Source organism: Tamandua tetradactyla, chromosome 5 (genome assembly GCF_023851605.1).
Source record: "Tamandua tetradactyla isolate mTamTet1 chromosome 5, mTamTet1.pri, whole genome shotgun sequence".
Lineage (NCBI taxonomy): Eukaryota > Metazoa > Chordata > Mammalia > Pilosa > Myrmecophagidae > Tamandua > Tamandua tetradactyla.
In genome coordinates this window covers 159,255,226-159,278,631 of record NC_135331.1, presented here as the reverse complement: position 1 = coordinate 159,278,631, position 23,406 = coordinate 159,255,226, and the positions used below count along the sequence as shown (strand labels likewise).

Below are 23,406 nucleotides of genomic sequence, written 5' to 3'. Positions count from 1 at the left end.
ATGGGAGTGAGAAACAAATGTCTGTTTTAGCCACTGAGGAGATTCAGTGGCTAAATCACCAAGATTTGATTCTGGTCTTGCTTTTTAGGCAGCAGAACCTAGTCTATTGTGACTAATAAACAGAAATCAAATGGATGAATAGCAATTAGCTAAGCATTTTTCATAATTCCTTCAGTAAATTCATGAAAACAAATGCCCAGAATAATTACCAAAGATTCATTAAATAAAAATAAGAAAAATATATATGTATTTTTTTATTTAAATAATATCCAGTAATGGATTTACCCATTAAGTTAAACTTTCTCTTTAAAGGTAGATTAAAATAAAACAGAAAATGTGCAGGGTTCCTGTTTGAATGATGGAAATATTTTGATAATGGATGGTGGTGGTGGTAGCACAGCACTGTGAATGCAATTAACAGCAGTGAAATAATATCTGAATATGATTAAAAGGAGAAATGTTAGCATGCATATATGGTAACAGAATATTTTCTTTTAAATCCATAGAACTATACACTACACAAACAGTGAACTCTAAGTAAAACCATGGACTTCAGTTAATAGTCCAATTATAAAACTGTGGTTTCATTAACTGAAATGAAACAGAGTTCTTTCAATTTATCTTCTCTATATGAAACATAATCATAAGGTCCAGTAAAAGGAAGGGGGACAGAGCTATTCTACCCCAATGTATCAGCGAATTTATTACAGATAACTCTAATTTACTAATAAGAAAACTGGACAGCTATTATCGTCCGCATAATAATTACTAAAATTAAAAGTACTTTATTTTATCTTTTAAAAAAATAAAACAATTCTACTTTACTCCTTCTGATTAATACATTTTTAATTTTTACTAATTTTTTAACCTTGGACAAAAGAAGTTTGTCATTATGGACAACACATTTGGTGTTGCCAATTAATGCTGTATAAGCTTTGAGGATAGAAACATAGTAAATAACAAAAAGACCACAGAGCAAGGTCTACATGAAGATGCTTTAAGTGGCTAACTCCTCCTTTTAATGGTTTTATAAAATAATAGTTCTGGAACATAAATAAGAATGCTCTTAAGTGTTGATTTGTTAATGAAGTTAACGATTTGTCTCAATATTTAATTTATAATAAATCCAAGCAAACTGGCCTATTACTTAAAGTACAACTCAGTCTATTAAAATTGGAAGAGGTTTAGTTTACAGGATAGTTTTCTTTCCCCTCCTAAAATAGATGCAGCATTTCTACTTAGTAGAAATTAAAATAGGCATTTGGCTTCAAAATAGTACTTTTTAAACTTTCCCTTCTTTAGAGAAACTAATCATAGAAAACGGTTGCAAACATTACAATCTCGACGTACTATTTTTCTGGAAAACCATATATATATAATTATGTGGATAATGAAAAATTTTCCTTGCCAAATATTACAACTTTGCTTATTTTACATATAAACTATCTTTCCTTTAATTAGGGGGATATTTTTCTGGGAAACTGAACTTTCTATGTACATGTTATAGTATACCAGCAACACATGTAAATCAGTAATTTTGAAAACTTTAAATATAAATGAATATAATCTCCATGAACACAAAAATAAACAACACCGAATTTTTCTTTTAACCCCAAGCCATTGCACTGCTTCATAGCACTGTATAATGTCAGTTCTCCTTGCATAATATTGTGAATAGAGAATATTTAAGAATTTGCATTGTACTCTACTAAGTCTCTGAGATCACTTAGATGTTTGTATTTTCAAATTCTTAATCAAATTGTTTACAATCACATATACTTTTCTCTGACAGGAGTTGCAAACAAAATGTCAAATGAAATTGGATACGAGATTAACAAGAAATCCATGACCTACTTACTGCATTCAGTGAGACTTTAGAGCATTGGAAGCTTAAAACCGGTGCTTTGATTATGCTTTATTCCTTGTGTACTTTTTTCTTCCCATTCCCAGTTTGCTAGTCAATATCTACAATATTAAAAATATAATAGCTACTTATTAATAGCTGTTCCATCCTCTGTACTATCATTTTCAATGCTTATTGAGACCAATCAAACACCTCACATATTAATTTGATACATGAAAGAACAAACACATACTAAAGAAGATGCTTAATGTTTGGGAAAATTTTGTGGAGTGATAAAATATTTCACTTCCATATATAATAATGAAGAAAATAATATCTTTAAGAATTCCTACTAGCTAACACGTACGTTAGTGTTCTAGACATGTTATTAATAGTTTATTAATAACAATGTATTAAAAACTTTTAAAAGTCAGAATAATTTTGGAATCCTCTTAAGTTTTCTGAGGTAATCTATGTCTTTTAGTCAAGTTCTTCTTCAAATATATATACTTTTCATATACCTGGTGTGGACAGTACATAGAGGACCTTGTTTTAAAAAGCAAACTTCAATCTCAGTCCTGGTTGATTGTACCTAAAGGAAAAATAAGCAAGTCATCTGAACTGTTCTGGGTGTATCTTACCAGTGTTGGAAATTATAAAATTTCTTAAGCAACTTGATTGCTTCCACTTTGCACCAAAAGTCCAGAATTTATATAAATAATCTGACACATCTTATGCATAAGTACTATTGTAATTAAAGTATCAGGAGTCATTAATAATCTTTCCTACTTTTATTTCTCAACAATAACTCAATCAAAATAATGTGGGTTTCAGTATGATTAGAAATAAATCCCACATTCCTTCAAGAGAAAGGTTTATAAGGTATTTTTTTTATTCTGGGTCATAATTAGAATACACACTTATACCAATATAACAAGTTAAAATGCAAACTCTGAAGTGGGATTATTCTGGCTTCAATATTTACTAATAATTTGGTCCAAAGAAGATTATTTCATCTCTTAATTTCTTTATAATTTTTCATCTTTCTGTCATCACCTATAGGTATCCATATGAAAACAACAGAATCCATATGTTGTGGTTTGGAGTTGTGGGTACCCCAGCAAAACATGTTCATAAACTTAGTCCGTTCCTGTGGGGGTGAACCCATTATAAGTAGGACTTCCTGTTGACTTTCAGTTAAAGTGCAGCCCATCTCAATCTTGATGGGTCTTAAACTTATTACTGGAGTCCTTTAAAAACAGAATGAAATTTAGACAGAGAAAAAGAAAACCACAGAGGGAGCAGCAGAAGCTGAAGGTCAACAGAGATGAACCAGAACCGGAGAGAAGGGACAGGCTAGGAGAGGTTGCCATGTGTGTTGCCACATGACAGAGGAGCCCAGAACCAAGGATCACCAGCAGCCAGCCCTAGAGTGCCACTTCTTCAGAGAGAAAGCATCATCTCGATAATGCCTTGATTTGGACTTTTCCATACCCTCGAAACCATGAGGTAATAAATTCCCATTCTTTAAGCCCACCCATTGCATGGTATTTGCTTAAGCAGCCAGGAAACTGAAACACCATATCATGGGATTATTTTGCAGACTAAATGAGAATATATAATAAAGTTGTTAGAACTCTGCCTGTTAAATAGTAAACTAGTCTATGACCAACTCACTAAAGCTGATTTGTGTCCCACCGGCTCCACGAATCTTTTTCCATCCTTTCTAGCCTTGTCAGATATGTCTCTATTCTTCATTGCAGCACACATATTGTATATGCTGGTATATTCCAGGGCCTATTAGGAAAATACTACAGAGGATACTGAATGGTATCCTAAGGTGATTATTCTTAGCTCAGAGGCAAGGCATAGCTGTTGAAAGTATTTTAACACAGATAAATTTCTAGAAGTGTGATTCCTAGACCAAAGGGCATTTATATTTTGTATATTTTATGTATATTGCCAAATTCCCATCATGAATACTTGTAATAATCTTCACTGTCCCCAATAATGTATTTTTAACTGTAATACTGCTTTTTAAATCAACATGTAGCCATATAAATAAGCTTTCCCATCCTTCAAGGGACACTGTTGGATAAATGAGATTCTAAATTAAGCAGCATTTCCAAAATTGGTTTTCTATAGTAGATACTTAGGACATGGTCACATGAGCTTAGAAAATTGTTGGAGCAAACAATTTTACAGGGTTCTTTATTTTAGGCCCTCTCAGACCTTTAATATGCTAGAGTGCATTGTAAAACTCTAAAAGAAAAATATATTGGGATACATTTCCCAAACGCATTTGGCCATAGAATCCTTTTCCCAGTACATGTCAAGGAAATAATGTTTCATTGAATATTTTGGGAAATGCTGCTCTATACCTCTAATTTGCAACACTTAATCATGTATCAGCTAGCATTGCTATCTGTTTTGAATGGAGAATTTATTGTCTCTGCAATGTGATGGAAGCCACTTCCCTTGTCTTACAATCTCTGTGTTCTGCATAACAAGTAGCCCAATATACTCTGCAGAAAAGGTACGCAATAAATCTTTGCTGATTAGCTGACAGATTACAGGTTTAGCAAAAGAAAATTGTATGTGCTAGAAGTTCAAACAATGTACATGAGAAAGTAATGCACCTACATAAGTAGGACCCAAAGCCATTTTCATCTTTTTAACTAATGGAAGTACTTTTTGCTTTTATCACACACAGAAGTGTCATTAAATGCTGCAGTACATTAACAGCGACTGTTTTCTCTCCAACTACAAATTAAACAAGCATTTGCAATAGCACTTTTTTAAAAAACCTTTACTGCCAACATATTTGTCTTAACAAGAAAATGCCCTCCAATAAACACTACATCTTACAATTCTAGTAACTCAAAATACTTGGGGTCTCAAGATGATCATAATGGTTGTTTTGGGGAGGAATAGAAATATTTTTTCATGCTTAAAAATAATTTTAATTTGGAAAGGCTGCAGCTTAAAATATTCACATAATTGTATGGTGGACATAACAGACAGTAGGGAGTCAATTTCTAACTATGAGAAGTGTAAAAGGAAAATGGTTAATATGTGCTGTGACTACTAAGATCAACATTTACTCTTTCCCTACAGATATCTTTCAAAGCGTCTGTAGCCTATTAATAAGATTCTTTATTAGGCAGCCAAATATTGCCTGAGGAACAGAAAGTCATTGGATAAAATCATGACTGCTGACATGCAATACTTCAGAGGAGGCTAATAAGAATTTCTCAATATCTGCTTAGACAGCAACACATTTTCAGTAATTAAAGCAGAGGATTAAAACCCAAACATTTATTTGCCCACTTGTCTGTTACCTGACTAAAGCACATCATGCTATTTGAAAGCACAATATATTTACAGTTAGAGACGTTTTTTAGAAATGTTTGTGTTTTTACATAATATTAAAAAGATATTTAATATTTTTGGTAATTTTTTAAATAGTTAAATCAGCTCAAACTGTCTTAAATATTCTACAATTGTAAGATACACATACAATTTATGGACCATCTACTTTGAGGACTCCTTTACATACGCTCTCATTTAACTATCTTAACACATACCTCCATTTTCAAATGTGAAAACTGAGATTTAAGAGAAGGTAAGGAACTTCCATGAAGACTTACAGGTAGTGACAAATTTGGGTTTCAAGCTCAGAGTCTGTCTGATTCTACACCGTTCTGACTCTCTTCTATATTTTGAGATCCTTCCACAAAGTCTCCCATTTAATACTATAGCATGTCTTATAAAATACACAAATTTGTTCAATGAAAGGAAGAAATTATAATAATAAGTAACCTAATTTAATTTATTTGATGAGTAGGGGCATAGAACAGGACTGAACTATAAAAAATGCAATTAACCATAGCTTGTTTAGTGATCAATTTGAGAACTTGTCCTGTTTGTTCCATAAAAGAAGTCTAGCCTGGAATACAAGACTATACATTGTCAATTACCAAAGTGAAAACATGGACTGTTTTTTTGTAAAGATGTATCACTTTATGTGTTGAGGGGTTGATGCATATATATATATATATGGGTCGAGGGGGCCAACGTGTTTAACAGATGAGGAAATTCAGTTTTTATATTCTTGTCTTTTGCTGGAATCCAGCCAAATTCTTAACTGAATATAAGAAAATCTATATTTTATCATAGCTATATGCATGGAAATGAACAGTATATAATATTTTAAGTTATTTAAACTACAAGGGATTAATGCACCATTATGAAAACATGCTCTATTCCACCTTTTTCAGGAACTGAAGACTTTAAGATGTCTTCTAAAATTATATGTCATCTTAGAATTTCAGTGTTTCTATGAATTTAAACATTAAAGCCACCTTAGTTTATTCTCAAAAAACACTAAAAAAGCTATGTAATCATTACTTTATGTTTCTGTAATGCACATCTTTGTTGGAAGCAAAATTTACCATCAAGATTTTGTTCCACTGAAAAAGACTTTTATTCCATCACTACTTTCATTTATTTTTTAACAAGTAGGATTGCTATACTGTTTGATCAAAATGCAAGATTTTGTAATACCTCAGATTGAAGTATTAGATTCCATTTCAATAAGGAAATACACAATGTTCCATTCATTTAATCACTAAAGGAAAGTTGTATTAAAGAATTTACATCCTCAACGTTATATGACTTCCTTTAAAAATAATTTTTTGTATATAAGTAAGCAACTGACAGGGTGTCAGTTTGATAGAAATAAAATAAAATACCAAAGCATGGATATACAGTAATAGCACCACACATGAATGTTATTATTTATCACAAGCAAGTAATTATGGTATAGAATTCATACTCAGCGGTGCTCAATAATTACAAGATGTTGACAGTGTAATTATTTTTTAAAATAAGATTTTAAAATATAGGCAACCATTATAATTCTTTGTATTGAGATGGGGATGCCCATAAATATCATTTGGTTTGCTGATTATCAGAAGTTTGCTAATTATCTCATAGCAAAAAAAAAAGTTTATTGAAAGAAATTAGTACTATGAAGAGAATATGGTAAAAGTGGATGTTAAGAAATATTTTCATCAATTTGAGACTGTTCTAGTTTGCTAGCTGCTGGAATGCAATATACCAGAAACGGAATGGCTTTTAAAAGGGGGAATTTAATGAGTTGCTAGTTTACAGTTCTAAGGCCTAGAAAATGTCCCGATTAAAACAAGTCTAAAGAAATGTCCAATCAAAGGCATCTAGGGAAAGATACCTTGGTTCAAGAAGGTCGATGAAGTTCAGGGTTTCTCTCTCAAGTGAGAAGGCATGTGGTGAACACAGTCAGGGCTTCTCTCTCAGCTGGAAGGGCACATGGCGAACACAGCATCATCTGCTAGATTTCTCTCCTGGCTTCCTGTTTCATGAAGCTCCCCGGGAGGCATCTTCCTTCTTCATCTCCAAAGATCGCTGGCTGAAGGACTCTCTGCTTCGTAGTGTCACTCTCTCTGAAATCTCTCTGAATCTCTCATTCTCCAAAATGTTTCCTCTTTATAGGACTTCAGAAACTAATCAAGACCCACTCAAATGGGTGGAGACATGTCATCCCCTAATCCAGTTTAACAACCATTCTTAACTAAATCACATCAACCAGGGAGATGATCTCATTACAGTTTCAAATATACAGTATTGAATAGGGATGATTCTACCTTTTAGAAATGGGATTTATATCAAAACATGGCTTTTCTTAGGGGGCATACTTCCTTTCAAACCAGCACAGAGACCATCTTCCAAATGAAATGTTTTACAGGATTTAGACCCCATTTCTTAACAATATAAAAGTTTAGCATGTTGCAATTGGTTTACAAGAAGAAATTTTTTATATCAAGTGAGATGGAAATTCGCTATCTGGATTTCAACCAAATTTTGCCAACAATTTTCTTTTTTTTATTTTGATATATATATATCCCTAAGAGGAATCATTTTTTTCAGTTGAAATAGCCATTAAAACGGTGTTGGTTAAGTTCATATGTCAACTTGATCAGTTAATGGTGTCCACTTATTTGGTCAAGCAAGAACTGGACTGATTGTTACAGTAAGGATATTTCATATTTAAAATCGTCAGTAAGTTCATTGCATCTGTGACTGATTGCATCTACACTCAACTTAGGAGATTGCCTTCAGCATTAAGGAAAATCTCACCCAATCAGTTTAAAGCTTTAAAAGGAGAAGTGATGATTTCAGCAGTCAAAATAGAGAATTTCCAGCTCTACTTCAGCCAGCTAACTGCTCTTTGGAAACTCATTGAAAACCTTCATTGGAGTTCCCAGCTTGCATCGTGCCCTATGAAATTTGGAGGGCATCCAAATTGCCCATCTCCACAGTCTCATGAGACAATTGTTATAAAAAATTTCATAATATTTACAGATATCACCTGATGGCCTGTTTCCCTGTAAAACCCTGACTAATAGAGCTTTGGTACTGATAGTGGTTCTTGAGAAACAGAATCTTATGGAGGAGATTTCTGAATCAGGTCTGGTGATTTTGAACTTAGTTCTCTAATCTAATTAGATCCAAGGGAACTAATGATTTTATTTCCAATTTTGATAGTCCACAGCATGAGCTGGCAATAGAGTTGTGCAAAATATCATCACTGGTTACAGATTCTCAAATACTTATAAGAGGCAAGGCTCTGGTGAGAGTGTTTTTAACAACTTAACAGAATTTTGTGGAGTGAAAAGGTTTAATTATGTTGGCTGGGTGTTCCTGGATACACTGGATACAGCTGTAAAAGAAAGGGATGAACTCAAGTCTTCAAATTCCCAACTGAAGCACCACATGAAAAACTTTTATGTGTGCCCTAAAAGAAAATTTTATTTCATATAGTTACAACTTGAGATTTCTAAAAAACAGACCCAGAGTCTCATTGTGCAAGTGGCTGAATTACAATTTAAATTAAATTCCCAATCTTTCAGGATGTATGTGGTTGCTATTCTCTGTAGGTGAGATATACTCTGGGAACTGCTATCACTAAACCTGGATCCTTAAACACAATGGGGATGATCAGATCTTGGGTTTGGAGAAGTCAGGTGGCAGCACTTAATCATCAAAGACAAGGTAGTTACCATAATAGACAGCAGACTGAAAGCAGTGATCAAAATAGTCTCATTCACAGAGACCAAGAGTCAAACAGATGAGCAGTCTACTAAACTCTCACTTGATCTTTACAAGCAGTAGAGTTCTAGGTCAAGTGAACAAAAGCCTAACTTGAATTACAATACCAGAGGTCATGGCTCCTTAACCAATGTCCAGACTTGCGACAAGTTTATAGATTCAGAGCCCCCTGAATGAAGGGAAGGCAGGGTCTCCCTGGGGAAGGATACTGCTAAACTGGCAAAAGTTTATATCATTAACCTTCCTCCCAGCCTTCCCCCAAAGAGACTTACAGCCTTTACAAGTAAGAGTAACTGTGTTTTAGGGAAAAGAAAATGATTAGAGATTTGCGGAATCATTAGAATGACATTAATTCTAGGAGACCCAAAATGTTACTGTGATCAAAAAAAAAATCAGAGTAGGGGCTATGGAGATCAGGAGATCAATGGAGTTTTAGCTCAACTCTATCTCATAGTGGATTCAGTGGGTCCCCAGACCCAATCTGTGATTATTTTCCCAATTCCAGAATGCATAATTGGAAATAGACATACTCAGCAATCAGCAGAATCCCCATACTGATTCTATGACTTGAGAAATGAGGGTAGGAAAGACCAAGTGGATGCCACGAGAACTGCCCCTATTGAGGAAAATAGTAAATCAAAAGCAATTCTGGCTTCCTAGGTGGATTGCAAAGATTAATGCTACCATCAGGGACTTGAAGGATGTAGGGGTGGTAATTTCCACCACATCCCTATTCAACTCTCCTATCTGGCCTACTCAGAAAACAGATGGATCTTGGAGGATAACAGCAGGTTATCATAAATTTAACCAGGAGATGACTTCAATTGCAGTTTATGTTTCAGATGTGGTATTGTTGCTTGAGCAAATCAACACATCCCCTGGTACCTGCTCTGCAGCTGTTGATCAAGCAAATGCTTTTTTTTTTTTTTCTCAGTTGCTATTAGAAGTCTACCAGAAAGAGTTTGTGTTCAGTTGGAAATGCCAGGATTACAACTTTATTGCCCTTCTTCAGGGGTATATTGACTCTCCAGCCCTATATCATAAACTAGTCTGCAGGGAACTTGATCATCTTTCCTTTCCACAAGATGTCACACTGGTCCATCATATAGATGATCTCAAGCTGACTGGACCTAAGCAACAAGACACAGCAACTAAGCCAGACTTATTGGTAAGGCATGTGCATGTCAGAGAGTGGGAGATAAATTCCACCAAAATTCAGGACCCTTTCACCTCAATGAAATGTCTAAGCATCCAGCGGAGTAGAACATATCCCTTCTAGGGTGAAGGATAAGCTGTTGCATCTGGCTCCTTCTACAATTAAAAAAGAGGTACAATGCCTAGTAGGCCTCTTTAGATTTTGGAGGCAACATATTAGTCATTTGGGTGTGCTATTATGGACATTTTATTGAGTGAAATGAAAAGCTACTAGTTTTTATTGAGGATTGGAACAGGAGTTGGCTCTGCAGTGCAAGGTACTCTGCCACATGGGTAATATGATCCAGCAGATCCAATGGTTCTGCAAATGTCAGCAACAAATAGAGATGCTGTCTGAAGACTATGGCAGGCCACTACAGGAGAATCACGCTGCAGACACTTAGGGTTTTGGAGCAAAGCCTTGCCAAACTCTGCAGATAACTAATCTCCTTTTGAGAAACAGCTTTTGACCTGCTACTAGGCCTTAGTAGAGACTGAACACTTACCATGGGATACCAAGTTACCATGAGACCGAGTTGCTATTATGACCTGGGTGTTGTATGACCTGTCAAGCCATAAAGTTGGGTATGTATAGCAGCAGTCCATCATAAAATAGAAGTGGTATTTACAAGAAAGGGCTCAAGTGGGTCCTGAAGTCACAAGTATGTTATGCTACATGAGGAAATGGCCTAAATGTCCATGGCCCCCATCCTATCATACGACCTTCTCTTTCCCAGCCCACGGCTATAGCCTCTTTGAGAGTTCTTACAATAAGTTGACTGAGGAAGAGTGAACTTTGGCTGGTTTACAGATGGTTCCAAAAAATATACAAGTATCACCTGAAAATGGACAGCTCAGTATTAAACCTCTTTCTGCAACATCCCTGAAGAATAGTGATGAAGGTAAATCCTCCAAGCAGCCACTTCAAGCAGTGCACTTAGTTGCTTTTTAGCCATTCACATATCTTCTTTGGAAAGATATCTTTTCATGTCTTTTGCCCATTTTTAAATTGGGTTGTCTTTTTATCATCGAGTTGGTAGGATCTCTTTATATAACCTGGATAATAAACCCTTATTGGATATGTGTTTTCCAAATATTTTCTCCCATTGAGTAGATTGCCTTTTCACCCTCTTGCAAAAGTCTTTTGAAGCACAAAACTATTCAGGAGGTCTCATTTATCTATTTTTTTTTCCTTACATTGTTTGTGCTTTAGGTGTAAAGTCTAAGAAACCACCTCCTACCACAAGATCTGAAGATGCTCCCATACATTTTCTTCTAGGAGTTTTATGGTTCTAGCTTTTATATTTAGTTTTCTTGTTGAGTTCATTTTTACATAAGGTATAAGATAGGGACCTTCTTTCATTCTTTTGTATATAGATATCCAGTTCTCCCATTGGCATTTGTTGAAGAGACTGCTCTGTTGCAGACCTGGTTGGTCTTGGCAGCCTTGTCAAAAGTCAGTCTACCTGCCAGAGACTCAGGTTCAATTCCTAGTGCCTGCCCATGAAAAAAAAAAAACAAAAAAACAAAAAACAATCAATTTACCATAGATTTAAGCATCTATTTCTGAATTCTCAGTTCTATTCCATTGGTCAATATGTCTATCTCTATACCAATACCATGTTGTTTTTATCATTGTAGCTTTATAGTATGCTTTAAAGTCAGAAAGTGAGATTCCTCCAACTTCTTTTGTCTTTTTCAGGATATTTCTAGCTATTAAGTGCCCCTTACGCTTCTAAATAAATTTGGTAATTGGCTTTTCCAATTCTGTAAACTAGGCTATTGGAATTTTGTTTGGGATTGTGTTGAATCTGTAAATCAATTTGGGTAGAATTAGCATCTTAATATTTAGTCTTTCAATCCATGAATATGGAATGTCCTTCCAAGTATTTAGGTCTTCTGGGATTTCTTTTAGCAATACTTTATAGTCTTCTGAATACAGGTCCTTTACATTCTTGGTTAAGTTTATTTCTAGGTATTTGATTATTTTAGTTACCATTGTATGAGGAATTTTTTTTCTTGATTTTGTCCTCAGATTACTCTTCACTAGTGTATAGAAACACTACTGATTTTTGCATGTTAATCTTTTATCCTGCCACTCACTGAACTCATTTACTAGGTCTAGTAGCTTTCTTATAGATTTTGGGAACTTTCTGGGTAGAAGATCATATCATCTACAAATGGTGAAAGTGTTACTTCTTCCTTTCTGATTTGGATGCCTACAATGTGTAGTTGTTGTCTAACCCTTTCATACTCAGAATCAATCACTACAGTCAGTACAGCTATTTCCTTGTTTTCCTGTTGATTCAGACACACAAGGAGCCCAAAGTGGTTAGATAACTGTCTTAACTTTCAATTCAGTAGAATCATTGTGGTGTCTCCCAGTGGAAGCATTCTTCTTTTTGGAAATAATACCTGTAGGCTAACATAGCTTAAGGTTGCAGGTGCATGAAGCAAGTATTTTTCTAGTGGGTCACTAAGAATAAAAGTGAGTGGTACCATTCCCGCTTCCATCCAATTGATTCCTGGACCCTTGAATCCTGGATATAGGAGAACATCACCACGTAGTGGACACTGATTACACACACAGCCTCCTTGTGAACAATGCCCCAGCCCTGCAAGGTATTATCACCTAGTCGGTGCTGTAATTATGACTTCAAAAGGTCATTCCACCGTTCTCTCAGTCCAGCTGATTCAGGATAATGGGGTACATGGTAAGGTCAGTGAATTATATGAGCATGTGCCTGTTCCCACATTTTATTTGCCATGACATGGGTTCCTAGATCAGAAGCAATGCTGTGTGGAACACTAAGATGGTAAATAAGGCTTTCTGTAATTCCACAGATCATAGTTTTGCCAGAAGCATTGTTGGCAGAGAAGGCAAACCCATATCTGAGCATGTGTCTGTTCCAGTTTGAACAAAGCCATTGCCCTTTCCATGATGAAAATGGTCCAATGTAATCAACCGGGTAGCAGGCTTATGACCTCAGGGAATGGTGTCAAATCAGAGACTGACTTTTGGTCTCTGCTGCTCACAGATTTGGCACTCAGCAGTGACTGTAGCCAGACTGGCATTGGTGAAGAGAAGTCCATGTTGCTGAGCCCAGGCATAATTTCCATCCCTACTCCATGTTGACTTTGTACACATAAATTTTATATAAATATTCATGATTCATTACATTACTACCTCTCTCTATCAGGGAGTTTGTCATGCTTATTATTAACTTTATTTGGGTCACTCAGAGCAAACTGATCATAATGTTTTACAGAGTTGAAAGGATTTTAAGGACCTTCCCCCAACAAGCTCACTTAACAAATAAGGGAACAGGAACCAAAAAACTTGTAAGTTAAAGTCAAGAAGCCAGATTGTATCATTCTTTATCCAGTACTTTCCCCCCATTAAATTGCATAAATGCACGAGACCCACTGGCAAACTAAATGGTGATAAATAGCAAGATAGAGTTTCTAATGATAAAATAAATTTTTAAGCAACTCTTTTTGTTATAATGTAATTATAATCACTATTCTTAGTCCCATAAACTATTTACCTGATTCCTGAGCAACTTCTCTAAAGGTAGGTAATTGCATTTTATAAAAAGTCCTCCTGCCATGTGGGAGACGGTTCAATTCCCATTCTATGAACTTCCCAAAAAACAAACAAACAAAAACAAAGAAGCAAACATTTAACAAATGGTGCTGCAATAGCAGAATACTCACATGGAAGAATAATGAAATGTGACCCCACCATACCGTATACAAAAAAAAAAGTCCTCCAAGTTTCCTATAATGTTTCTACTTAGTACAGTGCAATAATAGTTGATTTGCTAGGATGACCACATGATTTGTCTTATAAAAAGGAGAATATATCATCTTTTGGTGATTAGCTTTGTCTTATTTTTTCAATTGATACTTGTTGTTTATGGGCTACCTGACATTATACATTTCTTTGAAAATAGCAGTGTTACTTTCGGTTTAAGGATCTACTCTTCCCCAACTCTCATACCATGACCTGACCTCACCAAAGAGATAGTGAACCAATAAAGCAAAATGGCCCTTTAGCTAAGAGCTTGGGAACAAAGGTAACTGAGATCTTGAGCGACAATGGGATTGGAACTGCTGCAGCAGTGTATTCAACACCTGTACCTGAGAGTATTGCCATCATACACCTCTTAGTGAATCCTTTCATGATTCGCATTCCAATGAGCTCCCATAGCAGTTATCCCCAACACCATTCTTTCTGTAAAACCTGGACAAAAACCCTGTCATGCCACAATTTGGTATAAAAATCACAGAAGGGCTTAACGCATCCTGAGTGTTAGTCACGTCCACATCTTGTGTGCCTAATTTTTTGCTACTTCCATGTGTACATGGAAGTAGCAAATAATAGGTAATGTGTTACCTATTATTCTCATCTCCATAATTATATTAAACAAACCAAAACATAGTCTCAATTGTATCAATCTGGCAAATCTCTCCTCTCATGTGTTGCTTCATCAATAGCTTAATATAGTTTTATCTTTTAATGTTGGCTAAACTAGACTAACATAAATAGGCACCATGCCATAGGTTTTATATTTCATATCTGGAATTAGTATTGAATTACTATCAAATCAATTATTATTTAATTACATATAGCCTATATTCTGTCTTGACAGTTTTTCTAGTATTCAGTTTTGATTAAACAAATACATTTTTCCATGCGTTATCTGTCAATTTAAAAGAAGTTTGTACACCTAGCGAGTCATTGCAGTTTGTGAGTGATACAACTTATTGATGTGGGCTTTTTTATTTCGAGGCTAACAATGCTTATTATTTACACAATCTTCTAGTTAGTAACACTTTTATGCCCCAAGAGCTGTGAACATCAATTGGACCAGAGCTTCTCAAACTTCAATGTACATACAAATTAACTCGGGATCTTGTTGAAACGCTGGTTCTGATCCCAGAGATCCATGATGGAGACAGAGAATCTGCATTTCTAACAACCTCCAAGAAAATGTCCATGCTGCTGATTCATAGAACACACTCTGAGTATGTTCTGAGTATGTAAGTTATTAGTCTATGAAACTGATGTAATTTGTACTACTAAACAACTTTACTCTCATGATTTTATCTGGAATTCAAAAGCTGAACTAAATATTTCCTTTCTTTTAACTGCAAGAAGCTTAGATATAAGTATATACTTCCTTATGCATGAGACCTTAATGATAATTAATGCAACCTATGGCCATATCAAAAGTTCATTTTAACATATATGTATTTTTCTACACATCCATAAATCCGTAGATTATAAATTGTTCAGTGACATCTACCTGTCATTTTCCCAGTCCAATTTAAGCAATCTACAGAAGATAACATAGGATTAAAGATACAAGCTTTGAAACCTGAATGAGTCATGTTAAGTCAGCATAGCAATTCCATCTTCCTTACAGAAAGATGAAATTTAATATGATTTTGAAGTGCAAAGATGTGCCAGAGAATAGAAAATCAGCCCTAATCGTGTATGTTCTATCACTCAGTGGTGAAAACTCTTTTCTTGCTCCAAGAAAACTGGATCAAAAGGCAAAGAATTAAACCACTCCTCAGGATATGTAACTGTTGTACTTTTGACTAAATTGCAGACTCTTGTTATTAATTGAAATCATAGTTTGTCTTTCAACCATGCTTCTTTAGAAAGTTTAGGTGCTTGCTTTACTAATGACCAAGGATTAAGATTCTTAGTTCTGTCTACTATTGCTGAAATATTTTTGCTGTTAAAGAAGCAAATTGCTGTCACAAGCTAAGGTACACCACAACTAATTACAATTATAAATTTATTTAACATGTCATTAAAAAGATGTTTCATAAAGTTAAATTCATTTTAAATATCTTTAGCTCTCACCCTTCACAAGCAGGGGGAAACCAAAAAATTTCCTTATCGTGATGTTTGATTGATAGAACTAAAACCTTCTAATGCTTTGTTTACAAAGACTCAAAACAGCCTTAGGTGCTTCTGAAATTACTAGCCATGAGTACTGATTTAATTTAAGAATTTATAAATTGAAAACTACTTTAATGTCACCTAAAATCAGTTTACCTGTATGTCCTTAAAATTAGCATAGTCATTTATTTTAAAGGAATTAAATATAAATTTCTACATTAATTTTATAACAGAAATAATTATCCAGTCAATTATAATTGTGACAATATATTCGTAAGAGATTTATACACATTTTAAAACAAGCAACAAAATGTTAAATTTTATAAATTTAAAATACTTTATGAAAGTCTTTTCATTGGAAAGAAGGTTGAAAAGAATGGACGAGAGGAAGAGATTGAAATGTGAAATATATTCTTTGCACTGTGCTATGCAAACAGTGGTGACATTTCTACAGTCAACTCCAGTGACTCATAAAAAGAAAGCAAAGCAAGAGAGTGGAAAACACCAATTTGCAAATAATCCAAATATCACTTAGAATGCGTTTCCTCATATTTGATTATAAATACCCCTGATGTTTTGGAGTTTACAGGCAGGACTTCAAAATAAATGACAAATCCAAGGTTAAGATGCAACTCAAAAACAGATGGAAAGTTTCCCAGATAGTTCATCTAGCACCTATATCATTTTCTTTCTGTGCCTATTCCATCCCAGACAGGAAAATCAAATCAGTCTTCTGAGAATCTCCCTAACTTCTTCCTAAGCTTTCAGTTCAAGACAGGAAGGTGGTTACACAGCTTTTTGATTAAAAAAGATATATGCTGACATTTGTACATTACTGATACAAGTGTCATGTACCAGTGTACTGCTTTCAATTTAAATCACTGAGGCTTTTTTACTGATTCTGTTAAAAAGATTTTAGTGCTTGCCATCACCAGATAAAAAGTTAAGGAGCAGCCTTTCTGAGGAGAGTAAGAATAACTCTGTATAAAGCAAAGAAATAGTCAATTACGTGACAAAGCTTTGTGTTATAAAAATTTGTTTCAAGTAAAAAAAAAAAAAAAATATGTACCGGTAGCTGAATTAGAGAGTACTCTTGCAGCATGACCTCCATGTTTTAATGGATAATTAATTTATAAATTTAGTTATTTCTTACTTACAATGTTCCAGACAAGGAATTAATATTTCAGTGGATAAAAAAAAAAAAAGGAAAAAATATCCTATTTGCATAGACTGAAGGCCTAATCTTTAAGTGGCCTTAAATCCTACTTAGCATTATCATGGATATAAACAAGTAACAGTCATTGTGGTCAAGCAGGTTAGGCGTTTTATGTAAATCATAAATTTAAGCTCTGTCTATTACCAAATCCTTTTTATCGGTGGAAAAATTGAGGCTTAGAGAAGTTACATAATTTACCTAAAACCATAGAGACAGTTAAGTGTCAGAGGTGGAATACAAATTGTCTCTAAAAAGTTACATTCTTTTCAGTATTCTAAATTGCCTCCTAGAGGAGGTAAAGAATATATTAAATAAAAGTAAACTATAATGATACAGAAGCCAAGAATTTCCAAAATAAACATGAAGGAATAAACATTAGGAATAAACTGTTTCGTTGAATCTTAATAATCCTGAAAAGGAAACTCTCAAGGGTAGGGTAAAATGTAAGCTAATAAAATAATAAAGATAAAGAGAGACTTGAAAAAAGATTTTTAAAAAATTCTAAATTTTCTTCTATATACGCATTAACATACAACATTGCTTTATTAACATTTTCTTATAATATTCAAGCATGGATTAGTCAGCAATACTTCCTTCATTTAAATTTACAAAATTCTTTGTATTTTCAGAATTTATACTAATTGAAATTATAGTCATGAGTATTTCAGCCTCTTGTCCCTACTGAACTTCAAGGTCCTAAAGAGCAGAAATTAATTTTACTCGCTCAGGAACCTCATTAGCACCCAACATACCACCTGACAGGTAGTGTGAGAACTCAATAAACATTCATTAAATTTAATTTTCTCTTATATCCTTTAATTTGGTCTGAAGTTTTTCTCTTATTGAAATAATATTCAATAGTGGAACTTTAAAATTTGAAGCCATTCATTACCACAGGATAAGCTAGTCTTACCTAAAATAAAAGTTAGTAAACCTATTATTTGTCTGCTCTGCACGTAAAAAGAACCTAACTGTCTAAGTTTCCCACTTTACTAAATTTTTCTAAAGCATATACAGTGACAAACAGGCAGAAAATTAACTACTGTTTTCCTTCTTTTCTGTATTTTGAATGATGATATGTTCAAAAAATATATATGTAATGTTTGTGTAAGTTATGAAGCATAAAAATAAAACAAACTCTTGTGGTCTCACCACTTAATTTAAACCCTAGAATATTATCATTACCTCCTCCTCAACCTCATCCACTTGCTCCCACTGAAGACTTTATCCTGATATTCTGTATTTATCATTTCTCTTACCTCCTTTTTAAAAGTTGTTTCACCCATATTTTTAATTGACAAATAAGGCATTGCTTAGTTTTTATTCTATTTGATACCATACGCTATATTATCCTCTACAACTTGCATTTGCATTCAACATTATGATTCTATAACTGATCTTTGTTGATTTCAGCTGCAATTAATTCAAATGTATGTTTACTGAATTATATTCCATTGTGCGAATGTTAGAGCTTTGGGAGGTTTTTTTTTTAACCCAAATTCTCAGACCTTGACATTTAAAAAGAAACTTGGCCTTAACCCTGATGGGAAAATTCCGATGAAAAACTACAGTAGAAAATATTTCTAATATGTAAATAGAGCAATATCCTGGTAGGTTTAGGCATACCCATAAAAATCAGCTACATCTTTATGACAATACACAGGTTATTTCTCTGAAAGTGTTAATTTTTCTGCTCTTTGCATTAGCATAATCTATTAAAATAAATTCTCTAAATTAAAGCACCTCTTGTCCATGGTTAATATAAACATATTTTTAATGGAACAGATTTTCCAAACTGATAGTAATTATATTTGTAAAATGCATTTCTCTATTAACTGAGATTCTAAGAGTTGGTGTAGGATTTCAAGATTCCTAAAATCATCAAATTAGGAACAATATTTCCAAAGCCAAGGAAAAATTTAACATCTGACCCTAACGGTCATGTTTAATTAAATATGCACAAGGGTTCTTACAGACACAGTGGTCCTAACGGCGTCAAGCTCTGTGGAAATTCACACAGCTATCTTTTTTACTTTCCAGTGACAGTGGACTGAAAAATGCAAGCAAACATCTCTTTAATGATAATAAGAACAGAAAGTTTTCATGAGTGACTCATTCTAGCCGAATTTAAATAAATCTCAGAATTAGTACCATGATTTATTTGGTGTAAAATCCAAAATACACTTTGTATGGGGCTCATTTCTTTATCTTCACCCAATACACATTTCTTGATCACTGTCTTTACCCAATCCATAGCACTCAAAAATTATTCACATAAGCTTACAATTTGAGATTTCTGAATGCATAAAATTACTAGCCATTTAGAATAAATCAGAAGATAAAAGGCTCAGCAGCTGCTTTCAAAATTGAAAGGAAAAGATCTATTGATCTTTAATGGTCACAGTCTACTCAGTCAGGAAGTGGAAGTGAAAACACCTGCAATGACGATTTACGTTGCATCTTCCTGGAACTTTTCAAAAAAGTTTCATTCATCTCGCATACATACCCAAATACATGAGTGAAAGCTTGAAAATTTAAGTCCCCAAATCACATGTTTACTAATTTTTTAATCATTTTAATTGTTTGGCACTGTTCCGGCATAGAACAAATATTCTTTATATTTCTATAGTATTTTGAAAAATAAGGCAACAGGAAGGATATGGATTTTAAATTTTCATATGAAGGGAACATTTAGTCCACTTCTTTCAACTGGAGAGAAAAAAAAAGAAACTCATTATCTGAACTTAGTCCAGATACCCATAAGCAGTGTTTCAAAACCCAGTGGAGTTAAACCTAGGCGAGCTAATACCAGACAGCATGAGATTGGACTCCAGTTTTGCCACTTCGTAGCTGTATGTCTGTGAACAAGGTAATGATTCCCACAATACATTATCTCTCTCATCTGTAAAATGAGAACAATAACACAAATTTCATAGAGTGAGAGTGAGGATTAAATTGGTTAATTTACATAAAGCACTTAAAACAACTGCCTGGCACATAGTGTGCTCAAAAAAGGTTTGTATTATGATTATTAATCTGCAGTTTGTTAATACACCCCTTATAACACTCTATATTCCATACTAATTTAAACCTTTACCTACTTTTCAAATATTTATTTTTAATATATTTTAGGGTTTTTTTAAGACAACTTTTATCAAGGGAACGATTAGAGATCACCATCCTTTCATTACACTTTTCAGAGTAAAAAAAAAAATCTGATTTCTAATACAAAAAACTGTTCAAGGCTTATCTTCTTTAAAGTCTTATTCTTCCTTCCTCTCCTTCTCACATTAAATTGGCACATTAGCTACCAATACTTGTAGGAGTTTGTGAAACTAGGCTAAAACACTGAGGTCTCTCCTATGCATCTAGCAAGGAAATGTGTGTATGATATGAACAGTATTGCTCTAAGACCAAGATTTCAGTTTTCTTGATCTGGTATATTAGAGCCAATCACATTTTTAGTTTAGTATTATTGCTAATAACTATAGGAGCCACAAGCTGATCCAACGTTTGAAAACACCTTCGCTTTTCTCTAAAGAAGTATCAGACTACATACAGACAGCTGCTTAATGTAGGAGAACATGCACGTGTCATTGGCAAAGAATATCAGCTTGAGCAACACTTTCAAAGGAGTAACAAACTCTTGGCAAAAAAAAAAGATACTAGAAGATACGAAAGCAGAATAACAAAAACCTTATAAAAAGAATGAATCATGGAAGTGTACATTGACTAAACAATGTGGATAATATGAAACAATACAGTCCTCAAAAATCTAAGACATCATATCCACGAGAGAAAAAAATTAATGTAATACTTTTTAAATTTAATGTCAGATAGCCCAGAGTAGCAGTTTATCAGATAAAGTTGCTTCTTAAACAACTTTTGGGAGAAATGCTTAGTATACCTATTTCAAAAAATTCTGACTTGACAAGTATGACATTTGAGTTTATTTCGCACTTCTCTCTGCAACTAACTGTAACTGTCTATAGGGACACACTTGCATACAAATTCCAGATAATATGTGCAAAACTGAACAACTCACACAATGGACATTCTGGGCTACATGACTATTAGGCAACTCAACTTCTTGCTCGAATAAGATTTTACCTTATTCCTTATGTATAATCCCATAGACTACCCAAAGGATTTGAAAAAACTTATGATGGATACCACGCTTGATAAAACAAATTTTTACTTAACATCTGCTTATCTCCCACTTTGGTTGAGAATCTCTAATGAGATAATGAAAATACTGAACTGGAATGATAGCAAGGAGATTAATAATAGAGGGAAGAAGACATCATAATTCTTACTGGTTTTATCTTTTGTAATCATCTATTGTCTCTTTATATCCCTAAATTTCTACATTATATATGAATGCATTCAGCAATCCCCCACACCCAGTTAGGCTATTTCTCTCCCTTTATAAATAACCACCATCAATAATTGGGTATGCATCCTTTTAATGCTCTTCATAGTAATTATAATAGTACATAGCTACATATTACATTAATTAATACATAGTATGTAACTGCACATTAAATACATTTATATGCTTATAGTTTACATATGTAATACCCTACTTTCAATATCCATATCTCTGAGATCTCTTGTCTCAGAGATCTTTTCATTTAAATATATTCTTTTTCATGCTGCATCATATGGTTGTACCGTTATTCAATTAATCTGTCCCTAATAATGAATATTTAAGTATTTCCAATATTGACTGTTATATGCTATAATAAACATTCTTGTGTGTGTATGTATTTGTACCAATGAATTTCTATAGAATAGAGTCCAGGAATTGATATTGCTGGTTCAAAGGGTAAGCACCTTTTAATATTTAATAGATAATTCCAAATAGCCTTTTAAATATGTTTTAACAGTGAACACCCCCCATAAACTGTGAATGGGAGACCCTATGTCGATTTCATTAATTTTTCCAATGTGATAAGTAAATAATATTTCATTGTTATGTTAATTGTTATCACAGTATTACAGATGAAGTAATTAGGAGAAAGTTTACCAAAGTCACCCAACTTGTAAGCATTGAAGTCAGGTTTCAATCAGGTTACTCTAGTTCTAACAACCTTGCTGCTTTAAAAAATATATTAATGAGTACATCAGGGGTAGGACCTACAAGACATGTTGAGAGATAATGTTTCAGTTTTCAATTTAAATGTAAAGCCCACTAGAATGTGTCTAGGCACAATGGAGTGTGACATTGAATAGTTAAATGTGATAATATGTTGCCATTCAAGTAACTGTGCTGCAATTATGCAATCTGAAATTACAATCAAGATAACTGTTATAAACAATTTCATAAAAATCATTGCTTGCTATGATGATTTGAAACATCATATGCATAATATTAACTGGTCTCCGATTTGTAAATTAATGGTGTAATCTAGAAAAAATGAAATGCTTCAGTTCTCTGGCTCTCTAGCTAGTTTTGAAAATTGTTTTGGAACAAATATCTTAAAAGCTACTCCTCACCATTTAATGGAATCTACTCCCAAATAGGTTTAAGATATACATACCTGAAGTTCTTGAGAGTTTTTCTCAGGTCCTGCTCTTATTCAAGATAATATTTTATGATTCTGTCTTATATTTTCTAAAAGTCTGGTTGATCTCTAAATCTAAACTCATGATTGTCAACAGAGTTGGTCCTCAAGCAGAGAGAACAGCCCGTCATTAATACTGAAAAGGTAACTCAGCATCGTAATTATATCAAGATATGTATCAAATCCCTCTTTTAACAAAAGAGCAATCTAAAAGAAAATTATGAGCACATGTAAAGCATATAATAATTGGTATTATCAAGCATCTCATGAGGCAGTGATCTAAACATTTGACATACCTTATATTACTCTACATCAAAACCCTGCAAGGTAGATATTGTCATTCTCAATCTACAGATATAATCAACTTGTCAAGTCATGAAGTGGAGGAGTTGGGAAACAAACCCTGGCTTCGAATCCTAACAGCACTTTCCACTATACTGCATTACTTAAAGGTACAGAATGAGTATTCATGCCAATAAACATGAATAGAAGAGTTTTTGAAGGATAATAGTTTTCA

The 23,406-nt window shown here is 33.9% G+C and overlaps 1 protein-coding gene across 15 annotated transcripts in view; it reads right to left on the bottom strand.

Annotated features, from left to right (window-relative positions):
- GRIK2 (glutamate ionotropic receptor kainate type subunit 2) overlaps positions 1-23,406 on the bottom strand; it is a 1,225,242-nt gene that overhangs the window by 535,581 nt on the left and 666,255 nt on the right. The gene's annotated exons all lie outside the window — the stretch shown is intronic.